Source organism: Pinus tabuliformis, chromosome 2_1 (genome assembly GCF_031772625.1).
Source record: "Pinus tabuliformis cultivar Carrire ecotype Pingquan chromosome 2_1, CPIR1, whole genome shotgun sequence".
Lineage (NCBI taxonomy): Eukaryota > Viridiplantae > Streptophyta > Pinopsida > Pinales > Pinaceae > Pinus > Pinus tabuliformis.
In genome coordinates this window covers 5157050-5171086 of record NC_142299.1, presented here as the reverse complement: position 1 = coordinate 5171086, position 14037 = coordinate 5157050, and positions in this window count along the sequence as shown.

Sequence of the window (14037 nt, the reverse complement as noted above, 5' to 3'; positions counted from 1 at the left end):
CTCCCCCTTACCAATTCTCGACCTCAACTGGTCTTAATGGGATGAGTCCAATTTGGTACTCAGATCCCGACATATATCCTCTGAGGGATTGCTTGAACCTCTCTGCTGGTCAGCTTGGCTCTTTTTTCTCTGCTTCTGTCTCACTGTCTCCTTCTGCACTGTCTTCCTTTCCTCCCTTGTCTTTGTTCTCTATCTATTCATGGCTTAAAGCCAATCGGTCTCATGATTATTCGCTTCCTCTTCCATCTCTTCAGATCACCTATTGTTGTCTACTTGGAATCCCCTGCCTCTGCATCATCGCCACTATGTAACGTTCCATAGGGACGTGGCCACTTGTCCCTTCACGAACTAAGCGCCAGGTCTTCCTCAAAAGGAAATGATTCATTCGCCAGCTCAGCAGTCAAATTGGACTTCAACCCTTTATTTTCCTCATCTTATTCTTCCACCGAATCCTATTTCCCATTGGGCGCAATCTCCGTCCTTAGATCTAGGGCCTCCAGATCCTATGGTTATCGCTCTTATCACGTGGTTGACTTGCTCAAACGTTAGCCCGTGATGAGAGCGGTTTTCTCTCTCATCCACTGGACATGCGTCATTCACTGTATGGCATCGCTAGGTCTTCTGAAAATTCCGCTTACCGCCTGAAATGCCTATGATATTCCATCGGTTTTGGAGCACAGGACCCCCTTTTGGTTTAGCGCTTTTCCCACAGTTTTCGGGTTTCCCTTGTAACCAGGGCTATTCCATTTCGAGGGGTTTATCCCAGCGATGCCGCACAATAGAAATGGACTCTGTTTTCTGATTTGAGCTTCCTAACTGCTATTTTTGCGCCACTGCGCGATCTCCATGGGCCTCGGTCAGCATGCTTTGACCGAGGTCCTCGTCGTTCTGTACTGGCTAGAAACTGCCACTGTCTAGAGGTCCTTCCTGATAGCTCTTTGTTCACAAGTTTTTGAAGTTTTTCATGATTTGATACAATCATAGAACTCTCATAATTTTTAATGGATCCAATTTGGATCATGGACGCTCGCTCGCAGCAAAGCGATGTTGGGTTAAGGAAGTTAAATATTAACAAAGCATCCATTTAATTGGTATTAGATGTTGCTAAGTTGTCAATTCTTAATCATTCTCTTCACATAGCTTTGATTCTATTTTATTCTAGATGAAGATAGATTGTAAAGTATTTTTGAATATCTATTTTCCTATCATTTAATTATCATAATTTATTTTGACACAAAAAATTTTAAGTTACAATTTTCTCTTATTTACAAGTTACCCATTACCCTCTTCATTTTTATGTAAACAAACTGAACTGGTTCACCCAGCCTCTTGCTATTTGTTATAGGTGCAACAACCCCCATTTTGGCTTGGGTGTTTCTTTTACAATAAATGGAGACCTCTTTGTGACCCATTTTGGCTTTGGTTTTAGCCTCTTGTTGTAGCAACTACAACCACCCTCCAATATTTTAACTTTGCTTCATTTTGGGGCCTCCCTACCAACCATCCTTAGCATCATGTTTTTCACTAAGTACATAGGCTTCAACTGCATTTCAGTGGCCTGCTAGCCTATACATGTCAACCCGTTTGCCCCCCACCCATAGGCCGACATTTCGGACTTAGGAAAATCTCTAACTGTGATGTTCCCTCTAAAAATTACATAATTATAGAGGGGAACCAGCCTTCCCTCCAAAAATTGTGCAATCCTGGTGGGCTACCTGTTGGGCTCCATAATTGCACAATCCATATACAAAGCCCTCCCTTAAGAAATTGCTCAATCCAGCCCGACACTGGGCTTTAGCCCATATATTGCCCAATTCTAGGAGGCAGTGACCTATTTACCCCATAAATTGCATAAATCTTGAGGGAAAACCAACCTTGCTCAGCCCAAAAACTACACAAATACCTTTCCCATGATTGCAAACTACTGCATGTGCCTTAAGGTCAACCGATCCCCTCCGGGACTAAGAAATATTGATCTGCATGCATGGGCTCATTTTCCAAAAATAGTAAAAAGAAACATGAAAAAAGAATCCCTAGATTTTAGGGATCTATTTTTAGCAGTGGTAGGTTACATGCAAAGATCATTTTAGAAACTTCCCTCCAAGTGTCACTTTTTCCTAGATTTGTGGCATGCGTGTCATAAGCTTCAAACCTACTTATTCGACACTGCAGAGCTCATTCCTCACATCGATGTTGGAGCTCTAACATCGCACATCGCATCTAGGAGTCTTCAGCACATTAAGCTCAACTTTCTTCGGGTAAGTCTACTTTTCATGTCATTTGCTGCTTCTCTGTCACTTTTTGTATTTCACTTTGTATGACTATTGTTTTCTTGATTTTGTTGAACGCTTGCTGTCATTTTAATGCATGTTAGCTTGTAGAAGCGTTGTTTTAAGTTTTTCATTGCATCTCACTGTCGTTGCATGCATGAAACTATCTTTGCACTGATGGTCACCAATGCAATGACTCGTCTCACACACATGCTTGCTTTCCTGTTTTCTAAATCTTGCATTCATTGTTTGCATGCATGATCATTCACTCTTGATTACACTCAGTCTCGCCATGCATTCAAAACTTTTCATGTTTTATGTCGCCTGTCATCGGGTCTGGGATGCCTTGGCCTAGACCTTGCCTTGCCCAGACATCAATGCAAATTTTTGAAAGTGAAGGCTTTCTCTTCCCTCCAAAAATTGCACAAATTAGGCTAGCACCAACCTCTAGGATTTCATTGTGTAATTCTGGGAGTTAGTGCCCTGCTGGCCCCAGAAACTACCCAATGCAGTTTGCTAGGTTTGGATGTCATTGCTGACTGAAACTGCATAGTTTCAGTCCTTAGCAAGCCAAGTTGGACTATGCATTGCGCAATTCTAGCAGTCAATCAACCTCCGGATAGCTCAGACTATTCCTCATGTGGTTTTGGTAGTCAGTCTCCCAGCCTCCTGGTAAAAATTGCGCAATCTTCCTTGTCAGTCACCCGGGTATGTTGCATGACAGTCCTCAAATTTGTTTTGGTTTTCAACTCACAGATTGCTTTCCATGAGTGTTTCTATCTCTCTAGGTATATCAGGATTTTGGTCGTCTCTTAGTAGTACAAGTATAATGGCCTCCAAGAGAGTAGGGTTAAAGGACATTATTGGAAGTGCAACTGGAGATGCAGGTTAACAAGTGTCTATGAGATTTCCCATTTACGAAGACACCAAATTTTTCATAGATAGAGACATCAAGATGAAATGGAAGGACATCAATGATACATTCTTAGGCACATTTGAGGAAGATCTGGAAGACCGTAGGGTCTATGTTAACATCCACAAGTTTGGCTTGTACCAAGTTGCATGTAGGTATCCCGCATTTCCATGAGCAAACATGATCCACTAGATTGTCTCGAACACTAATCCTGAGATGATGAAATTGAGTAGTGTTAGTGGGATAGAGCTTTCTATCTTCAGGGAGCAGCATTTTCAGGAGATGTACCACTTTCCACGGCTAGTGATCAGAATGAAGAAACCCTTCAGCAAACCCAACAGTGGCACAAACTCCAGTGATATCTTGAAGAGCTGGGTGAAAGTGCTAGCTAAGTTCAAGAAAACACCAAGCGTAGTTTACAATACAAATATACTGCAGAAGGCATATCAGTACTTGGTCATATTTTCATGTTTCTTGTACTACCAAGAGAGCACAGAGACCTTCCCATAGAGATGGGTGATTGCGTTGGACCAAATGGCCAGCGAAGGAAGGCCATGCAACTGGTCTGACATGTTGGCTCTAAAGTTGAAGGAATAGGTGACAGAAGCTAGGCATCCTCTCAAAGTTCTGAATACATACTGGACGCAATCTGTGCCCTTCAGTAGTTCCCAGGTTTAAGTTGGGCACGGACACATCAGAAACCTCTATGGACACTTATTGCATATTTTTCTCTAAATGCAGCTTTTGTGGAGTTATCACACAGTTCTCAGACCACTAAATTGTCACCCCAGTGTACAAAATGATATTTGAACAAGATCCACCTTGCATGTCAGAGGCAGCAATGGATGAATTGATCGACATAGCAGATTGGTATGCCTCACCCCTTCGAACCTTCATACAAATGTGTAACGTGGAGAAGCCTCCACATGTTTTCCTGAAGTTTTCCATGGACAAGCTCGTCATGCAAGAAGTGTTGAATCACATCTTGACAGGGTTGTCAGCTACACTGCACAGGAAGAATAAGGCACCTTAGCACACTCTTCCTTTGTAGATCAAGTTGTACAAGATATGGAATCTCAAGCATATTGAGGCCAAAATGGAGGAGTTTAAGAGATTCACATTCAACACCATAAGTTTCAATCCGTATGACCTGCATTTCTTAGTAAAGAACCATTGTGCGAGAGTGCAATTTCCTTGGATCCACAGGGCATGTCTTTGGCAAAGGAAGACCCATCGAGATATTTTTATCACATCTCCAGGCCCAATGAATTGGTCAGCATAGCTGCAGAGTGGTTAACAAAGCAAAGGGAAGAAACAGTAGAGGGTAGCATACCTACGCATGAGAGAAGAAAGAGAAAGGCTGTTGACAACACAGAGGCAAAACAAAGCCACAAGTTCAAAGTAGATCCACTTGTGATGAAAGAAATTTTGGAGATTGAGGCTAAGAGGCGAAAACATGATAGGAGGAATGCATAAAGGCAAAGAAAGAAACCAAGGATGGAGGAAACCGAAAAGGAGCTTCAAGAGTTGAAGAAGCAACTCCGAGAAGAACAGGAGCTGCGCAGAAGAGAGAAGGAAGAACAACAGGGACAGACACAGCAGGAGGGGCAGAATGTACATATTGATGAAACTATGGGCATACAAGTTATGGACTCATCCACGCAACTGGCACATATTAAACAAGGTGAGTATTCGAAGGAGCAGGACATAACACAAGAGATTAAATAGATGTTAGAACAGATGGATACAGACAGGGTGTAGCTAGAGTCAAATCAGGATATTGACCTCATGCCTCATATCCGAGAGGTCACCCCACAGGATTCACTAGATCCAGAAGCTGAGAAAGTCCCAAGAAATCAAGGAAAAACAAAGATCCTTAAAGACAATCCAGAGGCAGAAATGCACAACATATCTTTCAATGAGTCACAACATAGAGTTGTGCAGTCGCATAGAGTTCCTACTCTGGAGGTCCACATATCTCCTACGCAGTTTGAAGAATGAGTGATCGTATCTAATGTTCACAAGCATCCAGCAGCATTGGCTGATGCTACCAGAGCATATGCTGAAGCCACCAACTAGTGTGTTTGATTCTCGATAGCAAAGAACGAACGAATGGCTAAGGGATTAAAAGCGGCCAAGCAGGGAGGAGAAAAGATTACATCATCCACTCAAGTAGAGTTGAGGAGAGTGATACTAGATGAAGTATCGTCTGTCGAAACAATCATGCGAATGTTGTATTCCAAATTCAGTACCGTGCATAAGTCAGTTGTCCATCTCAATGGTTGGCAACAACGTTGTGCTAGGAGAGCACACACTTGTCAAATCTACACACTATTATCAATCACATGTAAACATGGACAATGAGGTATAAAGAAGCCATATTTCACTTTCCAAAGATGATGAAGTCAAAGGTGGTAGATTTGAAGGCATGCATTCGAAGTCAAATCCAGAACTATGAGGAACTCCCACAACTCATCACCAGTTCACAGGCTTCACATGCACAGGTGTTCAGAAGCATGGATGTCATTGTTTGCACACACGTGATCCCATTTATTGGCACACTCACCAAGGTGAAGTCAAATAACCAATTCAAATGGAGTTGGACATGTACTTTGATGAGTTGATGCACGAAGTCACAAGTGCAAACTTGGAGATTAGCACAGACACTATGCATTAGTATGTTTCTGGTTTGGCTACACTTAAGACTATGATGCACATGTTATGAGAGGAGTTGGAAAGAGGTGCCAAATTAGTGTACTCGGATGCAACAAAGGTGAGAGTTCACTTTCAATAGGATCTCAACATTGAGCACGCAGACACCCTCACATGCTACCAAGCTTGGCATCAGTTCACCACCATCGATCACCATGAGGATGTCAAAGACATGGTATTCCCATAGTTTTTTGAGTCTTAGTAGTGTCCTGCATGGCTTGCTGAAGCCTGTTTTATCTCACATGGGTACATGTGCAGATTGTAATGTAACATCTTGTAAAAGTGAAAGAACAAGTGTTGACAGTAGAATATAATAGCCATGTAGTAGTTGAAGAGTCATGAGGGTAGGTGAAGAGTCACAAAGGGGAATGTCAAGGGTCACCCCATCGTTTTCTATTTATAGAACCTCATAACTCATTGTAGAGACTTTTTGGGGAGCCAAGCTTCCCATAGGTGTAACATAGAGAAATCTTGGAGTGTATTGTAATGAGACTTGGCTTCTCCATAGTGCAGAGGTAGTATATCTCTTTGGAGGAGCAGGCAACAGTGACTCTAATGTTCCGTTGTCGGGACTAGTAATTGCACATGGATGTATGTATGATTGGAACTTTCACTTTCTTAATATAACATAGCCAACATGTTTCATTCATATGTTGTTATTGTATTTTAGTTGTCTTGGTTACTCTAATGATATATGTATATGTTTTCTTGTGCATGTATGTATGGACCTTTCTATATATGTATGTATGTATCTTATTGAGATGTGTTGTTGGTTTAAGCATCACTTTGGATCGTTGGTTCACCTGCCTTCCAAGTTGTGATGTATCTTTTCTCGTGTGTTCCCTTCCAAGCCATGTGTTTCCACGGGTTTCCAAGGGGCGTACTTATTCCACTTTCTATGTGTTAAAACCCTTTATCCACCTTCCTTGGCTTGCTGTACTAGTCACACCCTTGTTACCAACAAGGACATCTTGCTTGCCTCTGTGCGGAACCGCGGTCAAGGCAATACTGTATGACTCACTGCTAGGAATCCTACACTAAATGATCTAAGGTCTAGTTGGGACTTCTTACCGGGGAGATCCCTTAACATGTTGGCGGGTCCAGCACCATCAACACCTCTTTATGACATTTCATAATTTTCATAATATATATAATTTGCATATGCATATATATATATATATAGTAATGTACATTGTATATTACTATGTATATTATTATTATTTGAACATCATATATAAACCAACATATAACATGATTCAAAGCTATGTCATGCCGAAACTTTAAAAAATATTCGAATGCCAAAAACTTTTAAAACACAAAACAATTCAAAAAAAACTATTATGATACAAAGGGGACATTTAAAATAATGAGAAGGGAGTATTATTCTCAACAAAATGTTCAATTTAATGTCAACCTCCACGATGGTTCCATGATGGTCAACTCTTCAACCCTCCACATTGGCTTTTGTTTTAAAACCGCCATCATTAGAGGAAATTTTAGCCTAAAAGTGCCCATGAAATTTTCACGTAATTTCCATTTCATAATATATAAACCAATAAATATACATTAAAGCTAAAAAGATGTACATGTAAATATTTTGGAGGGAAAGGAAGAAAAACTACTTTTTATAATTGTATTTTTGGCTTATCTCCTTATAGGTTTACTCAAATTTCAAGTGGAGACACTCGTTAGATGTGAAATTAAATTATGCATCCAAAAATTACCCATTAAGCATGCTTTTGAGAAGACCCACATTGTTAAAAATTGAAGATACATTAAAAAATCATGTTGAAACACGATTTTTTGACGTATCTTCAATTTTTAACAATAAGGGTCTTCTCAAAAGCATGCATAATGGGTACGCATTGGATGCAAAATTTAATTTTGCATCCAACGAGTATCTACACATGAAATTTGAGTAAACCTATATGGAGGTAAGCCAAAAATACAATTCCAAAACTAGTTTTCTTCTTTTCCGTCCAAAGTTCATAACTCTTATTTTATTATTTTAACTATTATTTTATTATTTTTGCTTAGGAGGCCACTTTTAGGCTGAAATTTCCTCTAATGGGCGTAATACCTTCACAATACATGATTTTATACCTCCACATTGGCTCTATAAAACATTGGCCCTCTTCGCATTGACTATACCCAGTCGATATCTACATTATTTGTTTTCTAATTGGTTATTTGTTTTCTCATTTTAATTATTGATTTTTGATACCTTAAATGCACTAACTTCATGCTTTGTGATTCAGTTTTATAGGTGAGAATGGACATTGGAGGGCCTATTCGATTTATTCTCTTGAGGAACGAAATTCGAGCAAGAATCTCCCTAGAATTAAAACAAAATTTTCATGGCATCACACCAGAATGAGATACTCACATATTTGAAACCATATGATTCTCTTTCTCCAACGATGAGTGGTGAGGGTAGTTTCATTGTAATTATTTTAACTATTTTAAAAGATACATAAAATAGATGGAAACAAAAGGGGAAGAGAAGGGTGGCTAGAATGCAACAACATAGGAAGGATAGGAAAATGTAGTGTAAGAGGCAGTGTTACGGGTAGCGTTAGCATGAATGTAGCGTTAGGGGCAGCGTGATAGAGAAGAACACAACAAAGCTAGCATGCAGAAGAAGAGGGAGACTGACATGAGAAACACAGTGAATTGACTTGATGGGGAGCGGAAGTCATGACAAGAGAAACTTGAATGGGCATTTATGTACAGTTCACTTATTTTGAACATTTGTACATTCACATATCGACAAATTATTTATTTAAATATTGAGTTTTGCACGACACATCGTATCAAGTTTTTTTAATAGATATATATATCTATATCTATATATATATATATATATATATATATATATATATATATATATATATATATATATATATATATATATATATATATATATATATATATATATATATATATATACTAGTTTTGATTTTCAAATAATATATACCAAGCTTCATGTGAAAATATCGTGGCTATACTTTCTTTAAAGGTTGTAATATAAATATCATTACTTACATGTTCCTCCATTATATATTGTGTATGTAATATGCATTATGTATAAAATATATCATATTCATATTGTAACAATCAAACATACTATGTTTGTATTTATATGGATTTAGGTATATAATCTTTCACAAAACAAGTTAATTTTAACCTTGTTACTGTCAATATTCATGTGACATTTGTATATACCTTGTCAATTTTTATAAGTTAAGCTAATTTTTTTAACTTAATTTTATGAATATGTGTAGAATTCTTGCAGAAACTCCGATAGATCTAGAATTCTAGTTAAATTAAACACAAGTAATTTGTTGATATTCAAGAGAGGAGAGAAACAATTTGCTCCATAAAATCAATGTATTAAATTAATGAACAATAGTAATACATGAGCAACCAAACCTCTAATCCCAAATGGAGGTGGTTATACAGAAATTGTCGAATCTAGAAAACTAGGAAAAAACTAGTAAAAAACTAGAAAAGGCTAAGAAAAGCTAAAGAGAGGCTTAAAATAGCAACAATGACTCAAGAAAACCTATGAAAACTATCAGCCATGAGGAAATCATGAGGAGGGGCACATTTCCCAAGGAAGGCAACTTTAAAACATGCTAAAATGGTATGGGGGACCAAATCCCTTGATTTAAGGGGGAATCTTCATGTGGGGCACCAATCCTCAAATAACTCAAGTGGATGAGGTGTGGTTAGGTGTGAACATGCACATAGATGTCTAAATGGTTTAGGAAAGTGGTTGGACAAATATTTCCACAATATTAAGCTTTTAAAGGCAAAAAACAAGGGGAAAGTTGGTCCACCAAGCTAGTTTACCAAAAACCAAGTGTGAACATGATTTTTGGTGAATGTGGCTAATCAATGATACATAGGCTAAAAAATAAATGTAAATGTTAGGATTATATTCCAAGACCCCCCTTCATCCTAACTCACTTATCTAAACTGAGTCTCGGCTAAGATGCCATGTTAGGTACACAGGTACAATAAATAAAATATCCTCATAAAATGAAGAAAGAGGGAAAAGCTCGTGGGAACACCCCCCCCCCCACCCCCCCCAAAAGAGGAAAAAAGGGCTAAGTGGCCAGAAGGGCCTACTCAACTGTCTCCACCACTCCAAGAATAGCTCTCAGTTCTGAAAATATCTTTTCAATGAAAGACTTGGTGAATATTTCGACAACCTGCTGCTCAGTGGGACAGTACTACAGTGACATGACTCGGTCACGAATCAGCTCGCAGATGTAATGCATGTGAATATCGATGTGCTTGGTCCTCTACCTCTGAACTAGATCAACCGATATCTGAATGGACCCCTGATTTTCACAAAATATGACATTTGGAAGTGGATACTGAATACCAAACTTGGAGAGAAGCCCTTGCAACCATACAGCCTGTGTAGCTACATTCACTGCACCTCTATACTTTTCCTCAGCCGTAGATAAAGAAATCGTGGATTCCTTCTTGCTAGACTAAAAAAAAGGCCCTGAACCAAAGTTGAAAACATAACCAGAGGTGGACTTGCATTCTGTACCATCGCCAGCCCAATCAGAATCTGTGTACCCAATCAGTGAAAGTGGGCAATCTGCAGCGTAAAAGATACCAAAACTGAAAGTACCTTTCACATATCTAAGGATTATCTTTGCAGCATTCCAGTGAAGCTCATGGGGCTCTTGCATATATCTAGAACAAACTCCTACTACAAAAGATACATCAAGTTGGGTGTGAGTAAGATACAACAAACTCCCAACCAACTATCAATACAGTGTATTGTCAACCAAAGGTGTAGTACTCACATCCTCAAATCTGATCCCTGAAAGAAAGGGAGATGTTTTTGGCTTGCATGATGTCATCTAAAAGCAGACAAGTAGATATGATGCATACTTATATTGTGCCATCTTAATCCCTGAAGTAGACTGAGAAACTTCAAGACCAAGAAAGTAGTGCAATAGTCCCAAATCTGTCATGGAAAATCGATCGTGCAATGCTAATTTTGTTGAATCAATAGCTGAGGTAAGGTTCCCTATCATCAGTAAATCATCTACATAAATTACTATCAGCAAAATGGAATCATCATGTTGCATCAAGTAAACATTCAGATCAGATTTGCATCGAATGAATCCAATGGAAAGAAGGAAAGAATCCATCTTTGCATACTAGGCTCTGGGAACCTGTTTTAAACCATACAAAGATTTCTTTAATTGAAAATGAGGGAAGAGTTCTGAATGTATCCCTATGGCTGCCCCATATACATCTCCTCCTTGAGATCTCCATGAAGAAATTCACTCTTCACATCCATGTGATGAACTTCCCATCTACGAGAAGCAGCAATTGCTAAAACTAGTCAAATGGAGTCCATTTTTGCAACAAGTGCAAATGTCTCTATGTAGTATATTCCATGTACCTGTGAGCATCCTTTTGTAACAAGTCGAGCTTTGTACTTTTTTATCTCACCATCTACAGCAATATTTTTCGATAGATCCATCGGCATCGAACAAGCTTTCTCCCTTTTGAAAGTGGAACCAAGTCCCATGCGTTGTTTTCCATGAAAGCAGAGTACTCTTCATCCATGGCAGCCTCCCAAAGCGGGTTTCCAATAGCCGTAGAGTGAGATTGTGGATCTGAAACAAGTGTCTTAAATCAATGTATGGGAAGAAATGGTTCGGTGGCAATCAAGGCTTGAGGAGCCCCAAAAAACTGTGATCTAGTCCTTCTCGCATCTGCATGATCACCAACTAGTTCACCCGCATCTTGCAGGGTTTTCTCTACCCAAGTTGGAAGCTGAGTTGGAGAAGAAATTACTTGCTCCTCATCCTTTGAATTATACCCAAGAGGCTTCCCTGATGGATGCTTTGAAGTGGTCGAAGAAGTTTTGGACTCCTCCTCAATAGTGGCAACAAGCAGTTCCTCGGCAGGGTTTGCCAAAAAATCATGCAGCGATTCTTCTTCAAACTTCATACTTCAAGGTACAAAGAAATTTTCAGTGTGAGAGTCCCGAAATCTATATCCTTTGACACTTTCAAGATATCCAAAAAATATACATTCAACACTTTGAGGCTCCAAATCATTCCTCTTATTTGTCGGAATGTGAGCTCATACTTGTGAACGAAAAAAGCGAAAGTGCAACACTTTCGGTTTCTTACCAGTCCAACATTCAAATGGAGTGGTGCCTTTGAGTGCTTTGTGAGGAATGCGGTTCTAAATGTATGTTGCACAATTACTAGCTTAGGAGCTAATGATTTGTATTGTAGCATACAACTGGCCATCTCTTTTAACAACCGGTTTTTCCTCTCTGCGACACCACTCTATTGTGGTGTATATGGCACTATGTGTTGTAGCTGTATACCTGCATCAATACAAAGTTTCTACACATCTTTGTTGACATGCTCTCCCCCATTATCTATATGAAGTATCTTAATCTTACACCCATACTCATTCTCAGCAATTGCTTGAAATTCTATAAGGCATTCAAATACTTCCAATTTTAATTTCAAAACAAATACCCAAGTAAAGCGAGAGAAATCATCTATGAAGGTGCGTACATATCGAGCCTTACCGATTGAATGTTGTGGGAATGGACTGTGATGTCACTATGAATCAGCCCAAGAGGTGAAGAAGCTCTCTATGCCTTCCCTTTATCAAACTTTTGCTCCGGATGCTTGCCAAGAATGCATCCTTGACATACACCGCTTGTGAATTTAATCGCGTGCAATCCTTCTACCATGTTTTCCTTGCTGAGTTGATGCAAGTACTTATAGCTTAGATGGACAAATATTTCATGCCATAACCTGCTAATATCATTAGATTGTGACAAAAATACAGTGCAAATAGATTTAGGAACAAAGTGGAAGAAGAAATACAAATGAGAACCGTGAACTACAATTCCATGTGCAAGTTGTGAGCCAATGGAAATGTCGGTAATCACTGCAGAGTTCGGAGTGAACTCAACCTTCCTTCCAGAGCCAGAATGAGTGATCTATATATCGAGATAAGATTTGCAGACAATGAGGGAACATGAAGCACATTTTTGAAGCAGCCCCCTTCAAGGTCTACAATTCCTTCTCCGCACACCTTTGTAGGTGTGGCATCTCCCAAGTAAATTGGGAATTTGGTGCTTCCTTCAATGGAGGAAAATTCATCTTTTGATGCAGCCATATGGTTTGATGCACCTGAATCAAGGATCCAAGCTAATAGAGTGGATGTGATAGCCATTAAATCATCACCATCTCATGCTCTCCCTCTCCCATCTACTGTTCTATTATCATCCTTCTTCTTTTCATTCTCGAGCACGGTGAGATGGTGCTGCTACAATTGCTTAGCCATCTCATCGATTGTTTTCCTCATGCAATTTTCTTCGAGATGAAAACATTTGGAATAGTAGTTTCAAAGTTTTATTTCCTTATTCTTCTTACCCTTAGGCAAAGAAGAGCTCTCTGAGGATTGTATGGGTCTCTCCTTCTTCGATCCATTAAATTTACCCTTCCCTTTTTGCTTGTCTCTTCCACTGCTCTTTGGAGCATCAGTAGCCGCAAGTGCTTGGTTCTTTGAATGCTTGATGGCACCCATTTGCAATTACTTAGCTTGCTCTTGATTCAATGCTGCAATGAAGTCATTCAATGGAGGCATTTTCCATTTTTCTTGAGTCAATTTAGATGCTTGAAAAGACGATACAAATATGGAATATTTAGGGTCTAATTTCGAGAGAATCGAAAGGATGAGTTGATCTTCCTCTTTCTTGACTCCAGATGCATCAAGTTCAATGAGGAGGGATTTAAACTTGGTGAATTATTCTTTCAGGTTGCTGAAATGAATTGGACTGAGGGATATGAGTTGATTCTCCAGTTGATGCACTCTCATTTCATCCTCCTTGCCAAATAGTCCTTCCAATGTGGTCTAGACCGCATCGAGAGTAATGGCTCCGCTGACATGAAAGCGGAGTTCTCTGGAAATTGATAGGCATATCAGCCCAATTGTTTCATCTAATTCATTGAAATAATTTATCTTCTGCGCTGCAGAAGTCGGTTCAGTCTCAGTTCCCATTGTTACCCTGTAAAGCCCTTTGCTTCGGAGGAGCAGAGTAATCTCTGTCTTCCATTCAAAGTAATTGAA